Source organism: Salmo trutta, chromosome 31 (assembly GCF_901001165.1).
Source record: "Salmo trutta chromosome 31, fSalTru1.1, whole genome shotgun sequence".
Lineage (NCBI taxonomy): Eukaryota > Metazoa > Chordata > Actinopteri > Salmoniformes > Salmonidae > Salmo > Salmo trutta.
Window position 1 is genome coordinate 11,882,476 of NC_042987.1, and position 12,539 is coordinate 11,895,014.

A 12,539-nucleotide genomic window follows, 5' to 3' on the forward strand; every position below is an offset into this window, starting at 1 on the left:
AAAATATAGATGAAAACTCTCTTGGTAAATAGTGTGGTCTACAGCTTATCATGAGATACTCAACCTCAGGCTAGCAAACCTTGAGACTTCATTAATATTTGATTTCGTGCACCAGCTGTTATTGACAAATAGACACAGACCGCCACCCCTTGTCTTACCGGAGGCAGCTGTTCTATCTTGCCGATGCACGGAAAACCCAGCCAGCTGTATGTTATCCATGTCGTCGTTCAGCCACGACTCAGTGAAGCATAAGATATTACAGTTTTTAATGTCCCGTTGGTAGGATAGTCTTGATCGGAGCTCATCACGTTTATTATCCAGTTATTGCATGTTGGCTAATAGGACTGATGGTAGAGGCGGGTTACCCACTCGCCGTCGGATTCTTACAAGGCACCCCAACCTACGACCCCTATATCTCCATCTCTTCTTAATGCGAATGACGGGGATTTGGGCCTTATCCAACGTCTGAAGTAAATCCTTTGCGTCCGACTCGTTAAAGTAAAAATCTTCGTCCAGTACGAGGCGAGAAATCTCTGTTCTGATATCCTGAAGCTCTTTTCGGTCATAAGAGACGGTGGCAGAAACATTATGTACAAAATAAGTTACAAATAACGCAGAAAAAACATGCACAATTGGTTAAAAGTCGGGGAAACGGTAGCTATCTCTTCCGGCGCCATAATAGGATTCTGTGATATCTACTCATTCACGACAGAGCATCAGGTTCCATACATACATATATTTTATTAATAACATACATAAAACAAAATAAATGCTCAAATATAATTTTCCATTATGGCCTATCATATCTTAATAAAACGTAAAAATGCTATAGATAAATATGACTAATATTGTGATATTAAAAATGAACAATTTTAGTAGATGCCACAAAGAAGCTACACTGTCTTTTCAATGTTTTCATGTTGAATGTACCTTTTTTTTTTACAGATACACAAAAACAGAGGCATGCATTCAAAACTCTAGTGCATCTCATGCCTTGTTTGAATAAACAAAACATAAGTTGTCAGTGAAGTGAAATATTTCAACATAGCATAATGCTCCATATCGAAGCAACCAATAACGCTCCAGTATTACGAAGCAATTCATTAAAAAAAATCCTCTGAATAAATGTCTCCGGCATAACGGTGCACATATGGAGTTAACCTAACTCTCTCATCTCCCACACTTTTATTCCCTCAACCTTCACTTCCCCCAGAGTCTCTGGACTTGCGGATATCATTGGAGAGCCTGTAGAACACACAGGGCCTCTTGTTGCTATGGGAACAGTTAAAGTCACATGAACAGGACTCTGACTATAACATCCTTGCTGAAGGTGTCTCCGTCCTTGAAGCTGACCGTCATAGTCTGGGTCTGCTGAGAGGTGCAGCAGCGCCCGTCCAGACAGGAATCACAGTACCTGGGACGGAACTTATTCACACTGCTCACAATCTGCGTAGGTCAGTTTCAATGGAGGGCTGGCCTTTTCAATACGACTGCACTTCTTACCCTTCTGTTGGTGAGAGGAGAAGAAGAACAATGTGTGATCAGAATGTCGATGGACTAGACATACATGTCCTTATGATTCAGCGTCACCCAGGTAATGGCATGGCATTGTCGGTTTGATGTGATGTGTACCTTGAGGCTGGAGTAGGCTGACTGGGAGCAAGGCGGACCTCACAGAGACGAGTCTCCTTCACCAGCTTGCACTGGCTGTTGTTGTTGGTGAGCCGGGAGGATACTCCTGTGCCACAGGACTTAGCACAGGGGGACCAGGCTGTGGTCTGAGTCACACACCTCTTGTTCCCCTTGGACATCAGGCGACTCTCAGGCTTACCCCTGAAAGCTGTGGGGGAAAGATGGCCAGACAATTATTCAATGTGCAACGGAGGCCAGGTCCCACAAAACTTCAAGCAAATTGGACATGAGTTTAAATCACAGGAGGTTGGTGGCACCTTAATTGAGGAGGACAAGCGTGTGGTATTGGCTGGAACAGAATAAGTTGAATGGAAACAAATACATCAAACACATGGTTTGATGCCGTTCCATTCACTCCGTTCCAGCCGTTACTATGAGCCGTTCTCCCCTCAGCATCCTCTACTGGTTTAAATCTAATGTGAGATGATAACAGGGGCAAAGGCACGGGTGGGCCTGGGTGGACACAAGCCCACCCACTGGGTAGCCAGGCCCACCCAATCAGATTGAGCAAAAGAAAAACAATGATACATTATTTTTACAAAAATACTACTTGGCCCATCCAAATTTCTGCAGGCCCACCCCCAACGAATTTCTGGTTAAACCCCTGGATGATACATAGATTGTTGATGAATGGATTTTCCATTTAAACTCCGTCTGGATGTTAACTGAGGCTGAACATCTATTGGCGCTCAATAAATCCACTAACCGAATCACTGGAATAAACAGAGTTCAATTGACTCACCAGGTAAAGACTTGAGTCCTCCTCTGACAACAGACACCAGCTCGTTCTTGTTCGTGAGGTGATCTTCGGAATGTTTATCCTTGCGGCCATCTTTTCTGACCTTGTCTGCTGAGGCTGAGCCCAACACGTTCCCCTCCTCAGGGCAGACTAGCTCCTCACAGTAGCAACCAGGCACTTTGACCAGCTTGGGTTTGGCACAGCCCAGTTTGGTCAGGGAGAGCTGCTGGGGACACAGGGGCATACACCCCACGGCACCATCCATGCACGTACACTGGTGCTTGCAGTTGGAAAGGAAGCTCTCTCCATTCTGGTAGATCTTGCTGTTGTACTCGCAGGGTCTTCCATCTGTTTTGGCTGTTAGGAGAAGCAGATGGGGAGACTGTTACTATGTGAGTCAAGCGCAGGGTTACAAATGCAGGGTATATTACTGGAAACTTTCGAAGTTTACCAGTAAAATAACCAGAATTGTGTTAACTTTCAAGTATTTTGGGGAATTTTATCAGATGAGATCGAGTGGCCTTTTTGGGTACTTCAGATTATCACAGGTGTCTGTAATTATCTCTGGCTCTCTGTGTAGTCTTATTACATGTATAATATATCAAATAATAAAATAAGATTTTTAAATATAAATTAGAATGACAAAGCTGTAAAACATTATCCTAAATATAAACCATCAACTTAGTGAATACCATTGGTGTTTAATGAGGGTTTCAGCATAAAATATAATTTTTACACAATTGTATTTATTTTAATATGTCTTTGTTTTGGCACCAAATTTGTGGCAGTTGTGAAAATAGTCATTAGTTGCAAAGTTAAGTAAAATATAATGACATTGTTGATTAGATGCTTTTTTCATTAATTAGGCTATTTTCTCTTAAACCATATGGTCTATCCACTAGAAACATCGACACTATGGACACAGATATAAAAATGAATGCTATATATGAATATATATTTTATAAGTTATTCGAGAATATTACCTGTTAATTACCACCATCACTGAAGATTCTGCTAACGTTGGTAAATTACCGGTAGCTTTGCAACCCTAGTCAAGTGTAATATTATAATTATAGAGAATGCTCCGTAAATAAACCAAAAGCATAATGCCTCATTTAAAACGTTGTAATAAACAAGTAAAAAAAAAATACATCTCTACATCCAAACCCATAGGAGTTAGATTTGTAGAAGTTATAGACTATCAATGACCACAGCAGGGTATCAGAATTATTGTTTCCTATACAACTTTATCATACCACGACAGATGCCTTTAGCTGTGCCATAAGCAGCCCCAAGATTGCACTCCAGTCCCTTGACGTGGTCGCATGGCTCTGTCTTGCTGCAGTCTTCATTGAGCTGCCGCGCGCAAACTTTGCAGCATCCACAGCCGTCTGGCACAAGGCTGATTCCTGGTGCGCACCTGGGTAGGCCTACCTCACGAGGACACGAACATTCGGAGGGACAAGATGCTGATGCCTAAAATACCAGAAACATGTTATAAGAGAAATGTTGACTGCATTTGTGATTTCTCCGAAAAAATATTAGACTGTAGGATGGGGGTGACGATCCTAATCGCCATCAAGCACCACCCACCCTCCAATCAATCACGCATATTCTTGTAGGCTATGAATGATAATGAATTCATAAATTAGGCTATATGTTTCCTTACCGAATTTAAACTCCAATAGAGGAAAACAACAAAGGAAAGCGCCAAAATCTTCATGTCTATTGACATAGTATTGATACAACTTTAGTAAAGATAAGAGGCTAATTTAGATTGGTCAGTCCCACGCGTTTAAACACGGAATGCGCAATGTAAACTACCTACTGACTTACTGGGTTCTCTGGTGTCCCCCTCTCCTCTTTTATATCCGGAAGAGATCTGACGTGTGCTTTAGCTGACGGGTGAACCGTTCCAAAACTATGCGAGAAATGTCTCCCAATGCTTTCTCCATTCAAGCCTAATACCACCCTGTCTACTTTCATTCTTACAGGGATTCCATGACCATGTTATAGGCTATTTCATGTCGGAAACTAGGCTATTTATTTTAAGATATTTATGTGTTGTCTTTCCTGTCCTAAAGTGGGGCCCAAATTGTAATTGTCACATGCCTTGTAAACAACATGGTGTAGACTAACAGTGAAACGCTTGGGCACTTCCCAACAATGCAGAAAGAAAAATAATAGAAAGATAATGAAGAGGAATAAATGCACAATTAGTATCAAAGTACCTGTATAAAGATATCTGTGATCCCTGGGGAACTGATACTTTTTATTTGTTCATGTTCATGATGTAAACAGCTCATCAGATGACACTATGAGACTATGCAATGCCCTGGGAGGTGCTAAATGTAATGGCTCAGCACTCGAACCATTTCCTTAGAGAGCTAGGCAGAAAGTAAGCCTAAACATTAAAAGATGAGCTACATATTTCTATGGCTAACTGAATGGAAAAAAATCTGTCTCCCTAGGATCAGGCCAGCCCAGGTGTTTAGAATATTGCCCTCAAGCTATGGTCAGTGTTTGTTTTTAAATGAATTCCCTTATTATTGCTGTCTTGGTCTGGTAGTGCTCCAGTCCTCCCTGTCATAATTAGCAACCTAGACAGCATACTATGTCCCGTAGTGCGGTTAATGTAAGTAACCTAATTTATGTTCCTCTAACTCCACTGAATACCTCTGTTAATCTGGCAAGCTATTCTTGTCAAGATCGGTTTAGTAAATGTAATGTAATCTAAATAATAAGTTGTTCAATGATCTTATTATTTCCAATGACATGCTTACTGAAACCTGAATTAAACCAAAGGATTTTAGTTCTCTAAATGAAACTACTCCTCCAGCCTTTTCTTATCTACAGAAATTCAGGCCGTCTGGCTAAGGTGGTGGGGTAGCCGTCATTCATAGAGACAAGTGCCTTCGGAAAGTATTCAGGCCCCTAGACGTTTTCAAAAATATATTAAGTTACAGCCTTATTCTAAAATGGATGAAATCGTTTTTTTCCGTCATCAATTAACATACCCCATATTATTAACAAATAAAAAACTGTTTTTTTGGTGCAAATATATTAAAAATAAAAAAACTTTATTCAAACTCTTTACTCAGTACTTTGTTGAAGCACTTTTGGCAGCGATTACAGCCTCGACTCTTCTTGGGCATGACGCCACAAGCTTGGCACACCTGTATTTGTGTCCCATTCTTCTCTGCAGATCCTCTCAAGCTGTCAGGTTGGATGGGGAGCGTCGCTGCACAGCTATTTTCAGGTCTCTCCAGAGATGTTTGATCACGTTCAAGTCCAGGCTCTGGCTGGGCCACTCAAGGACATTCAGAGACTTGTCCCGAAGCCACTCCTGCATTGTCTTGGCTGTGTGCTTAGGGTCGTTGCCCCAGTCTGAGGTCCTGGGCGCTCTGGAACATGTTTTTATCAAGGCTCTTTCTGTACTTTGCTCCGTTCATCTTTGCCTCGATCCTGACTAGTCTCCCAGTCCCGGCTACTGGAAGACATCCCTACAGTATGATGCTGCCACCACCATGCTTCACCGTAGGGATGGTGCCAGGTCTCCTCCAGATGTGATGCTTGGCATTCAGGACAAAGAGTTCAATCTTGGTTTCATCAGACCAGAGAATCTTGTTTCTTATGGTCTGAGAGTCTTTAGGTGCCTTTTGGCAAACTCATAGGGGGCTGTCATGTGCCTTGTACTGAGGAGTGGCTTCCATCTGGCCACTCTACCATAAAGGCCTGATTGGTGGAGTGCTGCAGAGATGGTGGTCCTTCTGGAAGGTCCTTGTCCGCAGACGAACTGTAGAGCTCTGTCAGAGTGACCCTCGGGTTCTTTGTAACCTCCTTGACCAAGGCCCTTCTCCCCTGATTGTACAGCGGCCAGCTCTAGGAAGAGTCTTGGTGGTTCCAAACTTCTCCCATTAAAGAATGATGGAGGCCATTGTGTTCTTGGGGACTTTCAATACCGCAGACATTTTTTGTTACCCTTCCCCAGATCTATGCCTCGACAGAATCCTGTCTCAGAGCTCTAGTTGGTTTTTGCTCTGACATGCATTGTCAACTCTGGGTCCTTATATAGACAGGTGTGGGCCTTTCCAAATCAAGTCCAATCAATTGAATTTACCACAGGTGGAGTCCAATCAAGTTGTTGAAACATCTCAAGGATGATCAATGGAAACAGGATGTACCTGAGCTCAATTTAGAGTCTCATAGCAAAGGGTCTGAATACTTATGTAAATAAGGTATCTGTTTTTTATTTTTAATGCATTTGTAAACATTTCAAAAAACTGTTTTCACTTTGATTATGGGGTATGGTGTGTAGATTGATGAGGGGTAAAAAATAATTTAATCAATTTTAAAATGTGGAAAAAAGGAATGGGTCTGAATACTTTTGAAATGCACTGTGTCATGTGTCAAATATTCCTAGTATTAGAGCCTTATCTTTAGCTTGAACAAGAAACAGCCCACTTTGTATATTTTAGTGTACTGGCCTCCTAAACAAAATAGTTTGTTCATTGCAGAATTCTCTGACCTGCTATCTTTTGCTATGCTAAATATGACAGGCTTATTATTCTTGGAGATCTAAACAATGTGTGTTATCCAAATAATGCACTTGTTGGGGAGTTTCTTAACCTGTTAGAGTCCTTTAACTTTATTCTACATGCCACAGGGCCTATACACAACAAAGGCTATACTCTTGATCTCGTGCTGTCCTATGGTCTGAATGCTGATAACTTGTAAACTATTGATGTGTGTGTCTATGACCATCTCAGTATAGTAAAAAAAAAAAAACCTAGAGTTGATTGACACACCTGTGTGATTATGTGTTGGATTATGCTGGAGCCTTACTGTAGTGGCTGCAGCTCAATCCACTCTTTCTGCCAATATAAAGTTTGCGCCTATTTCATAACATGGGGCTTGTGAAAGCTGCCTTTTTCTACACATGAGAGGATCCGGACAAGAAAATAGTCACAAAATTGTCTGTAAAACCAGAACTGTGTGAGCTACAAATTAGTATGTCACCAATATCGAAAGGGGAGACTCTCACGGGTGTTTGGCTCTATGACATCCACAAGCTTTATGGCAGTTGTCTGAACTCTCTATCTTGAACGTCTTCATTTCGAAGAGGTCTTCTCACAAAACCGACCGTTGGGACTGAACCATATGACACCAATATCGACAGAGGAGACGCTCATGAACACAAAGGTGTCGATTGTTCTGCTCTATGACGCACACAAGCTTCAGGAGAGTCATCTGAAGGTAACCAACCCAGTACCGGGCTGTACATCAGTATAATAATACTCCGTTTACTTATCTCAGATATAGGACAGACAGTTCAAAACCTTGTTCCTTGTTATTTATTTTTGGACTTTCCGTTTTGCCATTTATGAATGTGTTATTCAATGCATTTCGATGGGCTAAAGCAGCAAAGGCCAAATTCAATGTTTCATCAACTATTTTTTGTTTTTATACGTATGGGGTCCTAAAATTCAAAATCAAGTGGCTAAAGGATCAATTTTGCGACCATCTTAAAACAATTCCATATGTTCACTTAGTAAATAGATATTGCGATCTAAGGGCTTAGAACTATTAATATGCTTTCTCCTCCTCCTACAAATATCTGTCACCACTCGCCCTCGCATCCTTAACTCCACAACTGCTAGAACATTTATGGCTTTCAGTATCCTCTACTGATGTTCTTGTTCTTTGTCGTCACGCCGATGAGTTGCTGAACAGTTTTAATGACATATGTTAGGCTACTTTAGACTCAGTGGTACCAGTTAAAACCAATAATAAACTGTCTGCCAGAGTCTCACCTTGCTGTAACATAACAATATGTGGAATAATTGTTTCTTTAACCAGGTAAGTTGACTGAGAACACATTCACAGCAACGACCTGGGGAATAGTTACAGGGAAGAGGAGGATGAATGAGCCAATTTTAAGCTGGGGATGATTAGGTGACTGTGATGGTATGAGGTCAAGATTGTGAATTTAGCCAGGACACCAGGGTTAACACCCCTACTCTTACAATAAGTGCCACGGGATCTTTAGTGACCACAGAGAGTCACGTCCCATCTGAAAGACAGCACGCTACACAGGGCACCCGAGTGGTGCAGTGGTCTAAGGCACTGCATCTCAGTGCTAGAGGCGTCACTACAGACACCCTGGTTAGAATCCAGGCAGTGATTGGGAGTCCCATAGGGCGGCGCACAATTGGCCCAGTGTCGTCCGGGTTTGGCCAGTTTAGGCCATCATTGTAAATAAGAATTTGTTCTTAACTGACTTGCCTAGTGAAATACAGGTTAAATAAAAATAGCAAAAAAAGTTTACCCCAATCATTGGGATATTTTTTTAGACCAGAGGAAAGGGCCTCCTACTGGCCCTCCAACACCACTTCCAGCAGCGTCTGGTCTCCCATCCAGGGACCGACCAGTACCAACCCTGCTTAGTTACAGAAGCAGGCCAGCACTGGGATGCAGGGTGGTATGCTGCTGGCTTCTGAAGGCACTATCTCAAAACTTCATTTTTTTGAAAAAGTTGTTTTCAAGCAATTGGTGGCTTATTTGAATATAAACAACGTATTCGGAAAAATTCCAGTCAGGCTTCTGTAAACTTCACAGTACGGAAACTGCTTTATTGAAAGACAGTAATCACCTCATGTTGGCTGCTGATGCCAGTGAATGCTCTATTCTAGTTATTTTGGTTCTCAGTGCCGCATTTGATACTATTGATCATAACATCCTCGTTGACCGACTGGAGAGGTGGTTGGGAATCTCCAGCATTGCCCTTGACTGGTTTAGGTCATATTCATGTGGCTGGTGTTTCTCAGTGAGCATGGGTGATTCAGTATCGTCCCCAGCACCTATTCACTATGGTGTCCCTCAGGGGTCAATTCTTGGCCCCATCCTTTTTCCCTGTACTTGCTTCCCCTTGGTGACATCATCCGCAAGCATAACATTCAGTTTCACTGCTATGCGGATGACACACAGCTTTATTTACCGATCAGACTCAGTGACCAAGCTAGCTTAGCTAGCCTTCACAAGTTTTCGAGCTCAATTATAATAAATCAGAGTTGTTTTTATTTTATTTGGCCCCCACCTTGCTAGAACCCAGATTGTGAATAATCTTGGTCATTTGTCCACCAATGTAAAGTCTATGGCCAGAAACCTTGGTGATTTCGTTGACTTTGACCTAAACCTTGAGCTGCATGTAAAGAAGCCAAGTCCTGCTTTTAACATTCAAGAAATATATCTAGTCATGTATTTTATTTCAGTCACTGATCTAGAGAAAGTTATATGTGTTTTTATTTCCTCCCATCTATATTACCGTAACTCTTTGAATATGTCTCAGTCATAAATCACTCCGTCGTCTACAGTTAGTTCAAAATGCTGCAGCTCGGCACCAGAAAACTTAACCATATCACACCTATTTAGCTTCTCTACACTGGCTACCAGTCCCCTTTAGAATAGATTTCAAAATGTTATTAATCACATTTAAGGCCTGGTTTAGCCCCATCTTATATCTCAGATCTTTTATTTTCATTCTCCTTCCTACTGTTTTTTTCTTTGTTTTTAAATGATTTTTATTTGAATTGAAAAGTTATTATTACTATTATTATTATTATCTCTAGTCATATTTGAAATGCCTGTCAGTCACCCATCTGGGTGTGGATGGATTAGTAAATGTATGTCTAACCCAAATGTCTTTCTAAACAAGAGGAGTACTTTGGCTAAGAGAGTTTGGAATGTTTGACCCCTCCTGGAATTCTTTGTTCAGCCAGAGTGAGTCCGGATTGAGAGAAGACTAAGGACATTCCAGAATGTACTTGAGGAATGCCTGAAGGAACATTCCATTCAGGATGAACCTGGCAGGTGCCTTTGGAAATATACCCTTATACCCACATCAAAGAACAACAGCAATTATGAGGTGGGAAAATACTTTCCACCCTTCATTCCTGTCCTTTACTTCAGGATGACTTGCGTGAGTAGGGAACTTAGCAAAACAGACTGGCATACCTTTTCATTTAGTCCTTGTCTAACTTGAGAGTGCATATGGGTCAGTCGAGTCAAATCCAGGCCAACAGCTGAACGGCAGACCTAATATTTGAGGAGCATGCGTCACAAAGCTCTGAACAATAAAATTGCTGAATTTGTGGTTTTGAGTAGAACTTTTTCCTACATAGCCCCACTTCCCACGCATTGTTGAATGATTTTTATGGAACCATGTTAGGTAATAAGTAAAAGCTGATATACTGTGGGTTTTGACCAGTGGATTAGTGTATTGATGTGACGTACCGATATAGGAAGTCACCAAAATCAGTAAAGAAATGTGGGGTTTGTTACACGGACAGTGATGGAGTAAAGACATGTTGAAGTTTACCACTGAGTCTGGTTGATTTCATTCAGTACTTAGCACAAGTTGTTAGTATAGGATTGAACAATGGCGACGAGGATAACGTTTGAAAATTATAGTTCAATCTGAAAAGTGAGTTTGTGTCGTCAAGATGGAAAACACTACCAAAGTTTGACTGCTACAGTGAGCGTGCTACGCTTGGTCCACGCTGGACAAGGTGGTTGATGGCGTTTGTGCTGTTCATGGATGGTAAAGGATTAATACTACCCGGTGAAGTTGATGCAGTTACAAAACAACGGAAGAGAGCTTTGTACATCATGCTGGGACAGATGTGCAGGACACCGGAGAACCAACGGACAACGTCAGGGCTGTGGCTGCGTTAAATGCATACTTCCTGCCACAGGTGAACACAGTGTTCGCGAGACAGACCTTTTATCAACTGACACAGAAAACTGCTGAGAAGTTTAGCAATTTGTTACTCGTCTTAGACAAGCAGCTAAAGACTGTGTCTTCACTGGAGATAAAGAGATGCTATACTGAGCAAGTGTAATACGGAATATGTGCGCAGAAAACTACTGGAGGAGGGCGCTGGGCTAACATTAGCGCGGTCACTAGAGCTAGTAGCACAATGTGAAAGAATTGAAGTGCAAATGTCCGCAATGCATGTGAGTACAGATGCTAAAGATGTTTTCAAAAAGGAGGGTAAATATCACAAAAAGAGGCGGAAACAGAATGCGGAAGGAAAAGACAAATCAGAGAAGGTGTGATATTGTTGTGGACATACAGATAATTTTGCAAAGGACCCTGCTTGTCCAGCACGTGGGCAGACCTGCAAGAAATGTAATGGGAAGGACAATTTTGCAAAAATGTGCAAGACCAATGTCACGTCCTGACCATATAAAGATGTTATTTTCTATGGTAGAGTAGGTCAGGGCGTGACAGGGTTTTTTTCCCTATGTTTTCTATTTTCTATGTTTAGGTTCTAGTTTTGTATTTTTATGTTGGGATTTTGTTTGGGATGATCTCCAATTAGAGGCCTCGTTGTCTCTAATTGGAGATCATACTTAAGTAGGGGTTTTTCCACCTGGGTTTTGTGGGTGATTAATTTTGAGTTGTGTATGTGTTAATCTCTGCGTCACAGTTTGTTGTTTTTTCATTCAGTGTATTTATGTATTGCATAGTTTCACAGTATAAATAAAATGTGGAATGACACACACGCTGCACTTTGGTCCTCTTCTCCTTTCGACAGGCATGACTGAATCACCCACCACCAAAGGACCAAGCAGCGTGCCCAGGAGAAACAGGAATGGACTTGGGATGAAATTCTGGACGGGAAAGGACCCTGGAGTCAGGCTGGGGAGTATTGCCGTCCGAAAGAAGAAATCGAGGCAGCAAGCGCGGAGCGGCGATACTACGAGGCATTATACCAACCACGAGGCAAGTGCGAGAGGCAGGCCCAAAACATTTTTTGGGGGGGGCACATGGGGAGATTGGCAGAGTCAGGGTGGTCAGACCTGAGCCAACTCCCCGTGCTTACCATGGGGAGCGAGTGAAGAAGCAAGCACCGTGTTATGCGGTGATGCGCACTGTGTCGCCAGTGCGCATTCACAGCCCGGTGCGATCTGTGCCCGCGCCCCGCATTTGTCGTGCTAGGTTGAGCATTCAGCCAGGAAGGGTGGTGCCAGCTCAGCGCTCCTGGTCTCCAGTTCGCCTTCTCAGTCCAGGATATCCTGCGCCGGCGCGGCGCACTGTGTCGCC

The 12,539-nt window shown here is 42.3% G+C and overlaps 1 pseudogene; it reads right to left on the reverse strand.

The window, feature by feature from the left end:
• Positions 1–718: 718 nt before the first annotated feature.
• Positions 719–4,250, reverse strand: LOC115169544 (CCN family member 1-like; annotated as a pseudogene).
• Positions 4,251–12,539: the final 8,289 nt, after the last annotated feature.